We start from the raw sequence: 19,507 nt of genomic DNA on the forward strand, positions 1-19,507 counted from the left end.
CCATTGTCCTTCAAGACAGATGGATGCCAACCAACCATTTGAGTAATATTGTAAATATTGTTTGATTAAACATTCTTTGTTTGCCTGCATTATACATTAAAATTCATATGCAAAAGTACGTGAATGCCCTGTATCATGACACCACCACATCATATGGAAGTGCCTTATTTAAAGTAAAACAAAGTATATATGTTATCCCAGACTCCTGTGTTTTTATTTAGATTACTTTTGGAGTTACAGAACATAACAGTGACAATGAGGTAGCTTAAAAATGAACCTGAGACAACAATCTACCCGTTGAAGTGCAGCAAGATATTTGAAAAAATTATATTTTCTTTGCAGAGAGAGGGAGAAAAAGAGACATCCGAGTTACAAAGGAAGCAAAAAATGGATGAAATTCATGAGTTCATAAAATGTGGGTACATGGTGATATTAATAAATAAATACAGAAGTGGCTGGCTACATCAGAAAGGCAGACACATTTGACTGCACAATAGATTACTTGATATTGCATACTGAATGTATTGAGCAGTATTTTGAAGCAAATGAAATAGCCATTGAGAAACAAGTGCCAGTTTTGCTGAGTGAAATTGGTGGAAGAGCATATAGTTTGCTGAGATATTAACTGCTCTAACCAAACCAGCTTAAATGAGCTTTACTGATATTATGAAAGCCATGCAGGAATGTTTAGAACCAAAATCATTGATAATAGCAGAAGGCTTTATGTTTCAAAAGAAGATCAAAAGGAAGGGGGGGATCAATTTATATGTACGTGGCTGAATTGAAGAAATTGTCCGAGAATAACCAGTGCAGTGATGGGCTAAGTGATGCACTGAGAGAACATTTAGTTTGTGGAATCTTACATGAAGGCATTCAAAAATGGGTCCTAAATGAAGCTCAACTCACACTTAAAAGAACACTTGGAATTGCTATATCATTGGAAACAGCAGCAGGAGATGAAATTGAGTTACAGCCAGGGATGAAAGTAAAAGATAAAAAGTTAAGATGCACCCCAAAAAGAGCACTAATCTGTATGATGTTGATGAAAAAAAATATCTGATAATGATGAGAGTGACACAGGGCTGAGTAGCCTCGAAATTTACAGTGTGAAAACTAACAATAGACAAATATGACTTACACCAGAAGTGAACTAATTAAAATGGAATTGAACATTGGCTCGGCTATTTCACAACTTCTACAAAATTAGTTTGAACAGTATTTCAATGATACTGAACATAAGCCAATTAAGAACTTATACTGGAGAAAATATAGCTCGTGTGGGAATGACTTCTGTAACAGTGAAGTACAACAACTAACAAGACATATTAGGCTTGTATGTGGTGAAAAAAAACAGGAGGGTCAGCATAATGGAGCCATGATTGACTGAGAAACAACTTGATTGGAGATCCACCCACCACTTGCATGGCACATCCCTGCAATAGATTCAAAGGAAAATGAATTAAGAAAGCAATGTCGGGGGTGGCATTGGAAGACTCAAACATATCAAGGGTGAAATAGTATTAAATGAAAATACCACAGCAAAGTTTTACAAAGCCAATCTGTGATAAAGTAGCCAGTGAGTCAGATCACAAAGGGGAAAGGAATTCTCTCCAAGGTTGTGTGGAAACAAAAGCCAATGCCAGTGGTCCCAGCAGTCAAGGAAAGGTCTGTCAGGATTTTTGGAGATTTTAAGAACACAAGAAATAGTAGCAGGAATAGACCATCTGGCCCATCGAGTCTGCCCCACCACTCAATAAGATCATGGCTGATCTGTCTGTAAACTCCATTCCATTTACTTGCCTTTTCCCCATAACCCTTAATTCCCTTATGTAAAAGTCTATCTAACTGTATCTTAAATACATTTAGTGAAGAAGCCTCAGCTGCTTCCCTGGACGGGGATGCACCTAATTCTAATCCTAAATCTTCTCCCCTGAATCTTGAGGCAATATTCCGTAGTTCTTGTCTCACCTACCAATGGAAACAACTTTCTTACTTCTATCTTATCTATCCCTTTTGAAATGTTGTATGTTTCTATAAGATCACCTCTCATTCTTCTGAATTCCAGAGAGTATAGTCCCAGGTGACTCAATCGTTCCTCATAGGTTAACCCCTTCATCTCTGGAATCAACCTGGTGAACCTCCTCTGCACTGTCTCCAAAGCCAGTAGATCCTTGTTGCACAGAGCAACAGAGGAGAACTCAAGTGCAGGACACAGGCACAGAGATTCAGTTGAGGATGCTGGCACAGACAGGAATGTTGAACAGCAAACAGGAGGAGTCTTGTCATGGAGATGGGTTTTCATGGAATAACTTGAATCTGGAGCTGAATTTAGAACTACCGGTTCTAAGCAGTCAGGAAACAAAGTTATCACACAGGAACAGATCAACAAACTGACAACCAGTAGTTGTGACGCCAAGGTGTTTGTACTGCAGTTCTTGATTGAGACCAGGTGTGCTGTCATCAAGTGAATTAGCAGTAAATGGGAAACTAACAATTGGAATCAAGGCGTAATCAAAGGAGATTAGGGGAAAATAGGGGATTAACAATTGGGACCATGACAATCCTTCCTCAACTATGGAGACCTGAACTTCGCACAGTACTCCTGGTGCGGCCTCACCGATACCCTGTATAGTTGCAGCATGACCTCCCTGCTCTTGAATTCAATCCCTCTAACAATGAGGGCCAACATTCCATTTCCTTCTTAATAACCTGTTGTACCTGCAAGCCAACTTTTTGCGATTCATGCACAAGCACTCCCAAGTCCCTCTGCACAACAGCATGCTGCAATCTTTCACCATTTAAATAATAATTATTTAAATAATAATCTGCTTTCTATTATTCCTTCCAAAGTGGATGATCTTGCATTTACCAACATTGTATTCCATCTGCCAGATCTTAGCCCACTCACTTAACCTATCTATATCCTCTGCAGACTCTCCACATCCTCTGTACAATTTGCATTTCCACTCAGTTCAGTGTCATTAACAAATTTTGCCACACTACACTCAGTCCCCTCTTCCAAGTCATCAATGTAAATGGTAAACAACTGTGGGCCCAGCGCTGACCCCTGCAGCACCCCATTCACGACTGACTGCCAACCGGAGAAGCACCTGCTTATACCAACTCTCTGCCTTCTATTGGTTAACCAATCTACTATCCATGTGAATACAATTCCTCCAACTCCATGCATCCGTATCTTATTTATAAGTCTCTTGTGTGACACCTTATTGAACGCCTTCTGGAAATCCAAGTATATGACATCCACCTGTTCCCCTCTATCCAATGTACACATTATATCCTCAAAGAACTCCAGTAAGTTTGTCAAACAGGACCTGCCCTTTCTGAATTCATGCTGTGTCTGTCTAATGGAAGTACCCCTTTCTAAGTGTTTTGTGATTTCTTCCTTACTGACAGCTTCAAGCATTTTTCCAACTACAGATGTTAAGCTAACTGGCCTACAGTTGCCCAACTTTTGCCTGTGTCCTTTTTTAAAAAGTGGCGTGACATTGCTGTCTTCCATTCTGTCAGAACCTGCTCAGAGTCTAGACAATTTTGGTAAATAATTACCAATGTGTCTACCATAACCTCCGCCAATTCCCTCAGCACCCTGGGATGCATCCCATCAGGACCAGGGGACTTATCTACCTTCAGGCCCTCTAGTTAAAATCACTATCAACTTAGTATGGAGAGTAGGTAAGTACCCTCTGCCCAAGATAAATGATATCTTTGCAAACCTTTCTGGAGGAAAATACCAGCAAAATGAATTTAGTTCAGGCATACCTACAGATGGAAGTAGAAGAGACCAATCTGTTTCTCACCATAAGCACTCTCAAATTGATTTATCACTATAATAGGTTTATTTTTGGAGTACATCTGCACTGTACTCTGTTAGAAACCAATGAAATAGGTGTTGCAAAGCTGTCAGATACTCAGTGTTACCTGAATGATATTGTTACCTGTAAGAATGACAAGGAACACCTCCAAAATCACAGGGCAGTGTTAAAATTGTTAGAAGATTATGGGTTCAGAGTATAGTGCAAAAAATGTGAATGGTAAAACCAAGCATCACTTACTGAGGTAACACTATTGACACACAAAATCAAGCTGTGGTGGATGTCCTGAAGCTAAAGGATATGTCACAGTTGTGATGCTTTTCAGGATTTGTCAATTACTATAATAGGCTCCTGCCAGGAGGCGCCGCACTGTATAGACAAGGGAACCATCTACCAGGCGGGGGGGGGGGGGGGGGGGGGTGGTGGTGTGGGGTAACTGGGGCCAGGGGTGAGACAGTAACCGGTTTGAACTGAGAAATGTGGAAAACTGGGTGGATCTTCAGTGATGCTGGCAGACTCAATCTGTAGCATACCTTGTTGACAGCCTTTTCCACTACAAATGGTCCCATGTAGCGCAGTTAAAATTTCCAGTTATTGAATTTCAGGGGAAGATCCCTTGAAGCCAACCAGACCTCCTCTCCTAGCTTGAACAGCCTTACCTGTTGATGGAGCGGATCAGCCTGCCGGGAATGCTGTTTCTGGGCACTCAGCAGAGAAGCCCTGGCTTGTTTCCAGATGTGCTTGTAGCTCTGGATCAGCTGTTCAGTAGCAGGAACTCCTACGTCGATCTCCCGATCAGCGAAGAGCAGGGGCTGGGATCCCTTCTGGCATTCAAAGGGAGACGTACTGGTGGAGAACAACTGGAGGTTATTGTGGGCGATCTCTGCCCAAACCAATTGGGAGCTCCACGATGCGGGGTTGGAAGAGGCAAGACAGTGCAGGGTAGTCTCCAACCCCTGGTTCATTCTCTCAGTCTGGCCATTAGATTTGGTGTGGAAGCCAGACGAGAGGCTGGCTGTGGCTCCTACAAGACAGCAGAAAGCCTTCCGAAACCAGGAAGTGAACTGTGATCCATGATCAGATACTCTGTCTTGAGGAAAGCCACGGAGGCTCAACACATGTTGAACCATGAGTTTGGCAGTCTCCCAAGATGGGAGCTTGGGGAGGGTAATGAAGTGGGCAGCCTTGGAAAATAGATCCACAACAACCAAAATGGTGGTCTTTACATTGGACCAGGGTAGACCAGTGATGAAATCTACTGAGAGGTGGGACTGGGGGCAGTGGGACACAGGCAGTAGACATAACAGATCGGTAGGATGCTGCCACGATGTCTTGTTCTGATCGGAGGTGGGACAGGCAGATGCAAAGTCGTGGACATCCTGGGACATAGATGGCCACCAAAATTGTCTCTTTATAAACTCCTGAGTCCGTTGAATTCCCGGATATCCAGCCAGACAGGAGGAGTGACCCCATTCCAACACTTTGGAATTCACCGCAGCAGGGACAAACAGCGGGTTAGGAGGTCCCGCATCTGGGTCTGCGTCTGATTGTTGGGCGGCCCTCACCTCTGTTTATATTCCCCAGATCCCCGGAGCAGTGATACACGAGCGAGGAAGAATGGGCTCTGGATCAGCTTTGTCCTCAGATCCGTCAAACTGCCGGGAAAGAGCATCGGCCTTTGTATTCTTGCTGCTGGGACGATAAGAGAGGATGAAATTGAACTGTGTGAAGAAGAGAGGCCACCGGGCTTGACAGGAGTTGAGTCTCACAGCATCCTGAAAATATGAGAGGTTCTTGTGATCTGTCCAGACCAAGAATGGATGCTGTGCCCCCTCCAGCCAGCATTACCATTCCTCCAGGGCCTGCATGACTGCCAGAAGCTCCCGGTTCCCAATGTCATAATTCCTCTTGGCCGGAGTCAAGTGATGGGAAAGAAAGGCACAAGGGTGCAGCCGGCTATCTGCGGATGAGCACTGAGAGAGGACAGATCCAACGCCTACATCGGATGCATCCACCTCGACAATGACTGGCTGAGACGGGTCTGGGTGTTGCAGCAGCGGGGCAGCGGTGAAATGTCGCTTTAGCTCGGAAAATGCTTGGTCAGCACCGTCCGTCCAATGGAATCCTGCCAAAGTCTCCTTGGTGAGTGCATTGATTGGAGCCGAGATAGAGCTGAAATTCCAGATGAAGCGGCGATAAAGTTCGCAAACTCCATGAGGCGCCGCACCAGTTTGACAGTAGACAGTCTGGGCCACTCTGCAACTGCCTGAACTTCACTCGGGTCCATTTGAACACTGGATGGGGTAAGTATAGAGCCCAAAAACAACACCTGGTCTTTATGGAATTCACATTTTTCGGGCATGGCATACAGGTCATTTTCAAGAAGGCACCTGAGTACCCTCTGGACATGCTGGACGTGCTCCTGATGACAGCAGGAATAGATAAGGATGTCATTTGAATACACAAACACAAACTGGTTCAACTTGTCCCTGAGCAGATCGTAGGCCAGACCAAAAGACATCATCAGGTATTCATAGTGGCCATTAGAGGTGTTGCATGCCATTTTCCACTCATCCCCTTGTGGAGTGAGAGACACTGAGACAGGTTGATAGTTCTGTGTTGCCTTTATGGCAGTTATTTAGTTTATAATATTTCTGCTTAGTAATTCATTTGTTAGTATTTTCTAGTTAGAATTAGAATTGTTTAAAGTATATTCATTGCCTGTAAAATATATCGGCATGCGATGACGTCACATCCGGTTTCGCCACGTCTTGTGGGAAAATACCAGTTTCGGATCAACACAAGGGCGGGGGCTCGCACGAGGCAGACCCGCGCAAGAAGTTGTTTGTAAGCATTAGAAATCACAGTGAGAGCAAAGCTGTAAGTTAATAGATAATCGATATGTTGAATTAAAATGTTAACGCCGATTCCGTTAAAAGTAACGACAGCCGATGAGATTTATGTTTTCGTTAGTTAAAGAGTTGCGGATAGTTTGTGTTGAAGTGTATTTAAAGTGGTCCATGGCGTAGGTAGATTCTGACTGTATGCTGCACTTTAATGCAATGTAGTTGTTTACTTTTACAAGTATTTACAATGTAAATGTGATATCAAGAAGGGAACAAATACTGTATCAATCTTCTACTGTTTTATCAACAGTTTTCACCATACGTTAATGTGAAGAGTGAACAGTAAATGGTTAATCTTACTGCGACCTTGTTTCATTGACGACGGTTTATCTCGGCGTTTAATTCGGCGTTTCATTACACCCGAGCGAGAACGCTACAAGTTCACAGACTTTAATGCGAACAGTATCAAAGGGAAAATTAAGCAATAAACGCTAGGCCAAATGGCCCATTAACTAAAACTCTCAAAAGGAAAACAAAGCCTAAACTGTGGCTGAAAAGAACATCTAAACAATAAGCGAATACCACTAGTCTTCAAAGTCAGTTAACTTGAAAGTCCAATATCTCAGGGAAGGCCAAATGCAAAACAGCAGCCAAGCGTTGTTATGCTCTGTCCAAGTCTCGACAAGCACTACAACGATAAGTATGGAGTTAGATACTATCACAAGTAAATAGTAATTAGCTGACACATGCAAATCCACAAGGGCTGTATCTACTGCGCTGCCGAATCCGTGGTTGTGACATCCTTGAGCCTGGTTTGGAGTATAAAATGTTGCAACCAGTTTACTCTCATTACTGACCTTCAACCAATAGTGTCCATTTTCAATACTTAGAAGGATGATCCACTGAAAGTGGCAGCACAAATGCAGAGATGGGCTCTGTTTCTTGGAAGAAATAATTACAAGATCAAATTTCAGAGCACAACTGATTGCGAAAATGCTGATTACCCTTGGAAAAGGAAATAGTTGAAAAATCTACAGAAGCGGACACTCCTCTTAATGTATTCTTAAATGAAGTCTCCCTGTTATAGCAGAGATGATCCAATGAGAAACCAGAAAATACCCCACGCTGTCTCAGGTCTACATAGCTACCTGGAGTATGCAGCCGAAATTCTAGTTACCCTATTTTTATCAGTGCCAAGATGAACTTACCCTTGACAGGAGTTGCCTTATGTGGGGATTGAGGGTTGTACTACCCAAGTCCTCCAGAGCAGTAATCTCTGGACTGCTACCTATGCCACGTGCCAGTGAGGGTAAGAATAGGATGATGTGACAGGTAAGTACATGGCTGAGGAACTGGTGCAGGGGGCAGGGGTTAAAATTTATGGGAAATACGAGCTGTACAAAAGGGACGAGTTACACCTGAACCTGAGGGGGGACACATATCCTTGCGAGAGCAAGTGGGGATGGTTTGAACTAATTTGGCAGGGGGATGGGAACTGGAGTAATAGTGCTGAGGATGAGGTAATTGGTTTACAAACTCTGCCAATGTGTAGTGATGCACCATCAATAACTCACTCTGAGACGTGAAGGCGAGATATCGGCTTTTATTGACTGGAAGAAGGAACAAGCAGTGAGTGACCACCATACGACATCCTGGAGACTGAGAGGCCGGGCTCAGGCCTTGATCGCCTTTATACCGGGGTCTGTGGGAGGAGCCACAGGAGCAGTCAGCAGGGGGAGTGTCCAGACAGGTATATGTAGTTCATCACATTCACCCCCCCCCCTTTGTTTTAAAAAGAGTCCCCATGTGGTGAAGTTTCTTACAGGTTAAGTCTATCAGGTGGTCGAATCTGTCGCTGCGATCTACATAGCACCAGCGGTGATTGCACAGATGCCGGTGGTGGTGATTGCACAGGTGCCGGTGGTGGTGATTGCACAGGTGCCGGTGGTGCTTGCACCGGAGACGGAGGTTCTGCTGATTCCAGCCTAACTGGAGGTGTCAGCCCACTAGGCGTCAGTGATCCCTCACGCATGTGTGAGGCGCCTGGTATATACGCGTATGAAATGCCCGGTATATGAGTGTCGTGAGGAGTCTGTGTAGGGCCTGGTGTGTGCGGTGTCACCTCGGGTACAGGGTTCATAGTTACCGTGGAGTGTTCAGGGTAGTGGTCTGCTGCTCCTGTGGGCGCCAGATCGCGGACGGAGACCGTGTCCTCCCGCCCATCAGGTAAGACCACGTAGGCATACTGGGGGTTCGCATGTATAAGGTGAACCCTCTTGACCAGTGGGGAGCATTTAGTACTCCTCACATGTCTCCAGAGCAGCACTGGCCCTGGGGACATCAACCAAACTGGTAGGGTGGTCCCAGTGACAGACTTCCTGGGAAAAGAGAATAGGCGTTCATGAGGGGTGGCATTGGTGGACATACATAACAGGGACAAGTGTGTGTTCAGAACCACCCGACTTGCTATCCTTGGGTATGTCGTGGAAAACAGGGTCATTGGCCCTGATCCCGACCGTAGGCGCCCCTTGTTAGAACTCCCTCTTCCCACCACTATCAAAGCCCTCAGACGGTGCCTGGGTTTTTTTCCTATTACGCCCAATGGGTCCCCCATTACGTAGACAAGGCCCGCCCCCTGGTCATGTCTACCACTTTTCCCCTCTCTGCTGAGGCCTGTGCGGCCTTCAGCTGCATTAAAGGGGACATTGCCAAAGCAACAATGCATGCGGTGGACGAGACCATTCCCTTCCAAGTAGAGAGTGATGCCGACTTTGCGCTGGCTGCTACCCTCAATCAGGAAGGCAGGCCAGTCGCATTCTTTTCTCGTACCCTTCAAGGCTCTGAACTTTGGCACTCCGCGGTGGAGAAAGAAGCCCAGGCCATAGTGGAAGCTATTAGGCACTGGAAGCACTATCTCGCCGGCAAAAGGTTCACCTTGCTGACCAACCAGCGCTCGGTTGTGTTCATGTTCAACAGCCAACAGCGGGGCAAAATCAAAAATGATACGATTTTGCGGTGGATGATAGAACTCTCCACCTACAATTATGATATCCTGTACCGGCCTGGCAGACTCAATGAGCCCCCTGATGCCCTATCCCGGGGAACGTGTGCTAGCGCACAGCTCGACCAGCTATACGCCCTTCATGCACATCTTTGCCATCCGGGGGTCACCTGATTTTACCATTTCGTGAAAACCTGGAACCTGCCGTACTCCCTGGAGGACATCAGGACGATGACCAGGGACTGCCAAATCTGCGCTGAGTGCAAACCGCACTTCTACCGTCCTGAAACAGCGCAACTTGTCAAGGCCACCCGCCCCTTTGAGCAACTGAGTGTTGACTTTAAGGCCCCCCCTTCCCTCCACCGATCGCAATGTCTATTTTCTCACTGTTATTGACGAGTACTCGCGGTTCCCCTTTGCCATTCCCTGCCCCGACACCACTACCACGAACGTCATAAAAGCCCTGCGCCAGCTCTTCACTCTGCTCGGATATCCCTGCTATATCCACAGTGACAGAGGGCCCTCCTTTATTAGTGACGAGCTGTGCCGGTACCTGCTAGCTAGGGGCATTGCTACTAGTTGGACCACGAGTTATAATCCCCGGGGAAATGGGCAGGTGGAGAGGGAGAATGCCTCAGTGTGGAAGGCCACACTTTTAGCCCTTAAGTCAAAAGGGTTGCGGGGGGACACATATCCTTGCGAGAGCAAGTGGGGATGGTTTGAACTAATTTGGCAGGGGGGTGGGAACTGAAGTAATAGTGCTGAGGATGAGGTAATTGGTTTACAAACTCAGCCAATGTGTAGTGAGATTCCTAGCATGGAGAGGAGAATGAAAGGGTAAAATTGCAATGAGCAGGATGAGTTGCAATGTAAAAGGCAGAGAAAATAGAGAAAGGTGAATACAGGACGGAAGGTGTTATATTGAATGCATGTGGTGCATAGAATAAGGCAGATGAACTTGTAGTACAGTTACAGTTTTGGTGAGGCCTCACTTGGAGTTCAGGATGTAGTTTTGGGCCTCTTATCTTAGAAAGGACGTGCTGAAACTGGAGACGGTTCATAGTTGGTTCATGAATATGGTTCCAGGATTGAACGGCTTGTCATATGAAGAGTGTTTGATGGTTTTGGGCCCGTATTCATTAGAATTCAGAATGAGTGGTGAGCTAATTGAAACCTATTGAATATTGAAAGGCCTTGATAGAGTGGATGTGGAGAGGATGTTTCCTATGATCGGAGAGTCTAAGACCAGAGGACACAGCCTTAGAACAGAGGAACATCATTTTAGAATGGAGATAAGGAGGAATTTCTTTAGGCAGAGAGTGGTGAATCTGTGGAATTCATTACCACAGGCAGCTGTGGAGGCCAAGTCTTTACGTATATTTAAGGCAGAGTTTGATAGATTCTTGATTGGTCAGGGCATGAAGGAATATGGAGAGAAGGCAGGAGATTGGGGCTGAGAGGGAAAATGGATCAGCCATGATGAAATGTTGGAGCCAATTGGCCTAATTCTGCTCCTATATCGTATGGTCTTAAGTGCTATGCTGAAGAATTGGAAAGGCTGAATGCTAGTCATCTAGGCATGGTCAAAATGAAGCATTGGCTCAAAGCTTCATCCAGTGGCCTGGGGTAGATCAGCAGATCGAGCAGCTTGTCATGCACTGTTTGAGATGCCAGCACATTCAGAAGATGTCAAGAGATTCTTAGAAAAGAAAAGAAATGAAAGGTGTTCAGTGCTGTCAGAACCACTTCCTGCAGGCCCATTGTCAACTCTGACAACCATCACAGAGGAGGCCCCAGAACCTGAGATTGTTTCACAACATAAATCCCATCTGTCAAGCAGAGTAATCCCTCTTGTCTGAAAAGACGTTATCCTACAAGAGTAGGATATCCTCCACAGTGATTAAGTCTTTTGACCTGAATTGGACAATCTAAAATTTACTATGGTATCAACATCAATATAGTAGTTGTATCGTGTGTGTGTGTGTGTGTTTGATGAGTAGAGAGCATCATATATGAGTTGAGATGCAGAATAAAAGGCTTTGACTCGAAATGTTGGTTGTCTATTTCTTGCCATATATGCTGTCTGACCCAATGATTTCCCTCAGCATCTTGTTTATTAGCTCGATTGCATTTATTGTGGTTATTTTTGTAAATACGATATATCCAAGGAATTTTTTTCACAATTTGGAGCAGATGCCAGTGTGGTATTTGTGTTTGCTGAAGCAGCTGAATTAGCTAGTCCAGAGCCATTCTCATCAGTACTACAGCTGGGATATAGCCTTTGATATATCCAGTGTGCTCAACCATTTCTTGACAACACTTTCATATTGATCATATTTTCTGTTGACAAGGTCCTTAGCAAAAAGCCAAGGTGATTTGTCCACTTTGCACATTTTTGTTGAGCATGGTTATGAATATTGCCCTCTTGTCTTTTCCACTAGTGTGCTCGGTCCAGCACTGTCAAGGTTAGGGATGTTCTTGAAACTTCCCCTTATACCTGCTACAACTATTCATTTCAGGTTGTGGTAGGACTGCTGAAGTTCAATCTGATCCATTGGTTACATGTTTAGATTTGGCTCCTGCTTGCAGGTTGTAGCAAATATTGCATTGATGTTTCTTCCAGAAGACAGTGAAAAGAGGCCAGCCATCTTCATGGAGAAGTGCAGTTTTAGTTATAATTAAGAATCAGCTTACACAGACGTATGAATTTGGTATTTGATTTAAACAGCATGTCTCCCTACAAAAAACTCTGATTTGAATCATCAGCAGCTAATTCTCATATCCTTTATGGCATCCTGCTGTTCTCTCAGCAGTTCTCAAAGCAACAGTAGAATAACAGACAGACAGACATACTTTATCGATCCTGAGGGAAATTGGGTTTCGTTACAGTCACACCAACCAAGAATAGTGAAGAAATATAGCAATATAAAACCATAAATAATTAAATAATAACAAGTTAATCATGCCCAGTGTAAATAAGTCCAGGACTGGCCTATTGGCTCAGGGTGTCTGACACTCCGAGAGAGGAGTTGTGAAGTTTGATGGCCACAGGTAGGAATGACTTCCTATGATGCTCAATGTTACATCTCAGTGGAATTAGTCTCTGGTTGAATGTACTCCTGTGCCTAACCAGTACATTATGGAGTGGATGGGAGTCATTGTCCAAGATGGCATGCAACTTGGACAGCATCCTCTTTTCAGACACCACCGTCAGAGAGTCCAGTTCCACCCCAACAACATCACTGGCCTTACGAATGAGTTTGTTGAATCTGTTGGTGTCTGCTATCCTCAGCCTGCTGCCCCAGCACACAACAGCAAACATGATAGCACTGGCCACCACAGTCTCGTAGAACATCCACAGCATCGTCCGGCAGATGTTAAAGGACCTCAGTCTCCTCAGGAAATAGAGACGGCTCTGACCCTTCTTGTAGACAGCCTCAGTGTTCTTTGACCAGTCCAGTTTATTGTCCATTCGTATCCCCAGATATTTGTAATCCTTCACCATATCCAAACTGACCCCTTGGATGGAAACAGGCGTCACCGGTGCCTTAGCTCTCCTCAGGTCCACCACCAGCTCCTTAATCTTTTTCACATTAAGCTGCAGATGATTCTGCTCGCACCATGTGACAAAGTTTCCCACCGTAGCCCTGAACTCAGCCTCATCTCCCTTGCTGATGCATCCAACTATGGCAGAGTCATCAGGAAACTTCTGAAGATGGCAAGACTCTGTGTTGTAGTTGAAGTTCGAGGTGTAGATAGTGAAGAGAAAGGGAGATAGGACAGTCCCCTGTGGAGCCCCAGTGCTGCTGACCACTCTGTCTAACACACAGGTATAAATATCAACATATAAATATGACTAGGTATAAATATCAACAGGCTATTTTCATTGTCTTCTATAGTTCTTGATATGTTGGCTACAACTACAGTTTGAAGTAATGTCTGCCCAGTCAATCCAGGAAAGTAACAGTTCTTAAGAGAGAATAAACATTCTCACATTTCTCTTGTTTTTCTATAAGCCTGGAAACAGCAAATTTATACAGATCTCAGTTGGTATGATGCTTCACACCTCTTTTAATTTAATCCAAATAAGTACTCTCCATCAATGACATTTATAAACATGACCAAAGCAAGTCCTGTCATGTTGTAAATTATTCCTGGCATCTAAGCCATTACCATATCAATGTTAATTTTTTAACCCACTGCACATTCCACAAGGTGTCTGTAAAATAAGTGGAGTGTTTTATATCACTATTCTAAATAGTTTATAAAGTTTCTGCTTTTCCATTAATCAAACTACTTGTCTTCAGGTGATATTGTAGTTTAAATCTCTCTGCTAGATTATGTATTGCATTGAACTGCTGCTGCTAAATTAACAAAGTTCACAACACATGCTGGTGATAATAAACCTGATTCTGATTCTGATTCTGATTCTGAAGAGTCCTAGCTTCCTGCAGGATTTCTGAGAATCTGCTTGGTTTACATGTGTTCAGTGACAGGAGTGCATCAGAGTTTGGATGAATTTCACCCAGCAAAATCAAAAAAACGGTATTAAATGAAAAATGGCATCTCTGGGTTTGATATCCGTCCGCAGTGTGAGCAAGGTTTGCAAAATATTGTCTGGACTTCTAGAATGATGTGAAAGGCCCTGAAAGCTGTTGCTTTGCATTCCATTCAATTCTTATGCAGAACTGTAAAAGTCACCACCCAGAAGTGGCTTCAAAATAATGATCATAATTCGATAATACAGAAAACAATTACAAACTAGAGTTTCAAATTACTGCCTTATAACCATTTCAAAGAGTTCTCCATTTTCAAGTTATCTTCTATTTATGTTGAGTGCTCTCCATGTAGCAAAGCATTTGACAAATCCCTAGCTGGTTTAAAATATCTTTTCTATAATATACGTCTTTAAAAATCTATAGGGAAGAAAGCAAATTATTCTGATTTTTGTTAAATCTTTATTAAACTACTGAAGAAAATGCTTGTGGGAATAAATGCATATTCTATCACCATTAGTTCTCGCTGCATCAAATTGGCAATAACAAAGTTACAGGATTCTCATAGTCTGAAAAGGCCAGTATATTGGATAAAGGGAATTCTATCATCTTGCTGCACAATTGTTAATTTTGTCTCCTTTCCTAGTTCTACATATTTCTGCAGTACAAGATAATTAATTGTATTCATCTACGTTACCTAAACCTCTCAACATTTAATTCCTCCCTAATCTTTCACTCAGCAGAAACAAGTTTAGTTGCTGAAGTCTAATCAATATTTAAAGCCAGTATTGGCACTCCTTTAAGAATTAGTTTGCAAAGTTTTTCCAATGCATCAATTGCCATTTGAAAGTAGCCAGCTCGAAAGTGTTCACAGGTGATATATGTAACCTCACTGATAATTTATGTACACTTTCAATCATCGGAATTGATTATAATGCAAGCAGGATTTTACTTGAACAGTTCATCAGTTATTAATGATGAACTTCCTTTCAGGATCTTTTGGTTTCATGTCATGTCCTTGGTAATATCTATCAAAATGCTAAAGAACTGCCTATCCATTCGTGCAGGGCAAACAGCAGGCAGCCAAAGGGTAGGGCTAGAATATCTGTGGCAAAGCCTGAAGTCTTTGCTGAATAAAAGAGTGAGTGAATTGATTAAAATTTTAAAAAATTAGCTTTATTGGTAACATGTATATCAAAATATACTGTGAAATGCATCATTTCTTGCATCAAAGAACAACACCATTCAGGGATGTTCTAGGGTAGCCCACAAGTATCACCATGCTTCCAGAACCAACGTAGCACATGCACAGCTTACTAACCCTAATTCATACATCTTTGGAATGTCAAAGCATATGAGAGTACTCAAAGAAAACCCATACTGTCATGGAGAAAAGGTATAAACTCCTTATGGAGGGTGGTGGGAATTGAAACCCGACCACCACGCTGTGTATTTGTGTATTAAAGCAAATAAGAAGTGGTGCTAATGGAAGTGAGCTGCCTCTGGAAAGGTGAATGTGCTCATTCCCACTTGGTAAATAGCCTGGATGTACACAGGCTGCCAAATTTTATTCCAAAGTTTTTACAGTCAGGGAGCACTGGGAATATTTTCAGGACCAAGAAGAGACTAGCAACCGACACCAGCTTGCTTTCATCGGCACTACCATAGCAAACAATGTGGCAGGTGCTCTGTCACCTCACAGAGCCGTCTTGCTGATTATAGAAATTTTACAGTGGTTTGAACCAGAGGCATGCCAGTTCCAGAACTGCAGATTACTCTCAAAATTGGCCAGCAATCTGAAATATTAACTCTGGTTTCTCTTTCCACTGATGGAACTTGACCTACCAGGTGACTCCAGTGTTTTCTAGTCTGGTTTCAGATTCCCATTATCTGTGTCTTTTATTTGATTTGCAAAACTGTGAATGGAGGGTTAAAGGCAATATCTTTGCAGCAGTGATCACTTGCAATGAGCAAACATAACTGTGCCTTTTTTATTTGACCTCTTATCAATGCAGTGTTTTAAATTGGAAATATTGTGCTCTTTGATTTTCATTTACTTCTTCTTGCAGTAAAAGCAGGTGTAGGTCCCAAATTCATGGTCAATGGCATAACTAGAGTTAGAAAGAATAAAGTGAAGATGGTCAACTCAATGCATAGAACATGCAGACATGCCGAAGACATTCAGCAGTTGTTCAGACCAAACATCAGAATGGGCAAGAAATGTGATCTAAGTGACATTGACCTTGGCATTGACATTGACAGTGATTGTTGGTGTCAGATGGGGAGGTTTGAGTACCTCAGAAACTGCTGGTTTCCTGGGATTTTCATGCACAATGGTCTCTGGAGAGTGGTGTGAGAAACAAAAGTAATTCAGTGAGCAGCTGTTCTGTAGGCAAAAGTGCCTTGTTATGGAGAGAGGTCAGAGGAGAATGGCCAGACTGGTTCAAGCTGAAAGGAAAGCAATAGTAATTCAAATAAACACATGTTACAACAATGGTGTGAAGGAGAGAATCTTTGAACGTACAACATGTTGAACCTTGAAGTGGATGGGCTACAGCAGCAGAAGACCACGAGCGTACACTCATGGCCACTTTATTAGGCACAGGAAGTACATAAGGTTTTTAAATAACAGTTGAAAAGATGCAGATATTAATAGTTTAAATGAATTATTAGAAGTGTGAGATGTAAGCTAATGCAAGATCATTCACTTAGAACTGGAAGTTGTTAAGATAGAGAGCCTATTAAAAAGTGTGAAGTCAGAAAGGATGGACAAGCAGTGAGACCATAAGATATAGGAGCAGAAGTAGGCCATACAGCCCATCAAGTCTTCTCCACCATTCAGTCAAGGCTGATCCAATTCTTCCAGTCATCCCAATTCCCCTGCCTTCTCCCCATACCCTTTGATGCCCTGGCTAATCAAGAACCTATTTATCTCTGCCTTAAATACACCCAATGACTTGGCCTCCACAGTCGCTCATGGCAACAAATTTCACAGTTTTACCACCCTCTGACTAAAGTAATTTCTCCACATCTCTGTTCTAAATTGATATCCTTCAATCCTGAAGTCATGCCTTCTTGTCCTAGATTCCCCTAACATAGGAAAGAACTTTGCCATATCCAATCTGTTGAGGCCTTTTAACATTCAGAATGTTTCTATGAGATCCCCCCTCATTCTCCTGAATTTAAGGGAATACAGAGTTGCCAGACGTTCCTCATACGGTAACCGTTTCATTCCTGGAAACATTCTAGTGAATCTTCTCTGAACCCTCTCCAATGTCGGTGTATCCTTTTTAAAATAAGGAGCCCAAAACTACACACGATACTCCAGGTGTGTTCTCACGAGTACCTCATAGAGCCTCAACATCACATCCCTGCTTTTATATTCAATACTTCTAGAAATGAATGCCCACCTTCTTCACCACCGACTCAACCTGGAGGTTAACCTTTAGGGTATCTTGCACAAGGACTTCCAAGTCCCTTTGTATCTCTGCATTTTGAATTCTCCCTCCATCTGAATAGTAGACTGTTCATTTATCTCTTCCTCCAAAGTGCATGACCGTACACTTTACAACATTATATTTCATTTGCCATTTCTTTACCCATTCCCCTAAACTATCTAAGTCTCTCTGTCAGCTCTTCGTTTCCTCAACACTATCCACTCCTCCACCTATCTTTGTATCACTGGCTAATTTAGCCACAAAACCATTAAACCCATAGTCCAAATCATTGATATACATCATAAAAAGCATTAGTCCATCACCGACCCCTATGGAACTGCACTGGTAGCTGGCAGTCAGTCAAAATAGGATCCCTTTATTCCTATTCTCTGCTGTCTGCCGATCAACCAATGATGCACTCATGCTAGTAACTTTCCTGTAATTCCACGGGCTCTTAGCTTGCTGAGCAGCCTCCTGTGCAGCACCTTGTCAAAGGTCTTCTGAAAATCCAAGTATACCACATCCACTGCATTTGCTTTGTCTACCCTGCTTGTAATTTCCTCAAAAAATTGCAGTAGGTTAGTTAGGCAAGATTTTCATTTGAAGGAACCATGCTGGCTTTGGCCTATCTTGTCATGTGCTTCCAGGTACTATAAAATCTCCTTTCTGCTGCCTCCCACCCTTCTTAAATAGTGGAGTAACCTTTGCAATTTTCCAGTCATCCAGCACAATGCCAGAATCTATCAATTCTTGAAAGATCATTTTTAATGCCACTACAGTCTCTCCGGCTACTTCCTTCAGAACCCAAGGGTGCATTCCACCAGGTCCAGGAGATTTATCCACCCTCACACCATTAAGCTTCCTGAGCACCTTCTCAATCATAATTTTCACTGCACAAACTTCATCTCCGGGACATTCTTGAATGTCCAGTATACTGCAGATGTTTCCCACTGTGAAGACTGATGTAAAATACACATTCAGTTCCTCTGCCATCTCTGCATCTTTCATTGCAATATCTCCAGCGTCATGTTCTACTGGTCCTATATCTTCCCTCAAATCTCTTTTGCCCTTTATATGCTTAAAAAAGCTTTTAGTATCCTTTTTGTATATTAGTCACCAGGTTCCTTTCATAATCCATCTTTTCCTTCTGCAAATTTTTAATAGCTTCTAAATCCTCTATCTTCCCACTAGCTTTGGCTTCATTGTATGCCCTTTCTTTTGCTTTTAATTTGGCTCTGACTTCACTTGTCAGCCACAGTAGTGTCCTTCTTCCATTCGAAAATTTCTTCTTATTTGGAATATATCTGTCTTGCACTTTTTTGCAGAAACTCCAGTCATTTCTTCTCTGCTGTCCTTCCTGCCAGTGTCCCTTTCCAGTCAACCTTGGCCATTTCCCCTCTCATGCCATTGTAATTTCTTTTATCCCACTGAAATACCAACACAATGGAATTTAGTTTCTTCTTCTCAAATTTCAAAAAGAATTCAATCATATTGTGATCACTGTTCCCTAGGGGTTCCTTAACCTAAGCTTTCTTATCACCTCTGGATCATTGCACAACACCCAATCCAGCACAGCTGATTCCCCCAGTGGTCTCAACAGCAAGCTGTTCTAAAAAGCCATCCCTTAGACATTCTACAAATTCTCTATCTTGAGGTCCAGGAAAAACCTGCTTGGTTTTCCCAATCTACTTACATATTAAACCCCCCAGTGAACATCATGACATTGCCCTTCTGACACGCCTTTTCTATCTCCTGTTGTAATTTGTAATCCACATCCTGGCCACTGTTTGGAGGTCTGTATACAACTGCCATTAGGGTCCTTTTACCCTTGACATTTCTTAACTCAACCCATAGGGGTTCTACACCTTCCGATCCTATATCATCTCTTTCTAAT

At 43.1% G+C, this 19,507-nt stretch overlaps 1 long non-coding RNA gene across 1 annotated transcript in view; it reads right to left on the reverse strand.

Moving 5' to 3' along the window:
- Positions 1-19,507, reverse strand: part of LOC132380315 (uncharacterized) — a 60,510-nt gene that overhangs the window by 11,895 nt on the left and 29,108 nt on the right. The window lies entirely within an intron of this gene.

Source organism: Hypanus sabinus, chromosome 23, assembly GCF_030144855.1.
Source record: "Hypanus sabinus isolate sHypSab1 chromosome 23, sHypSab1.hap1, whole genome shotgun sequence".
Classification (NCBI taxonomy): Eukaryota; Metazoa; Chordata; class Chondrichthyes; order Myliobatiformes; family Dasyatidae; genus Hypanus; species Hypanus sabinus.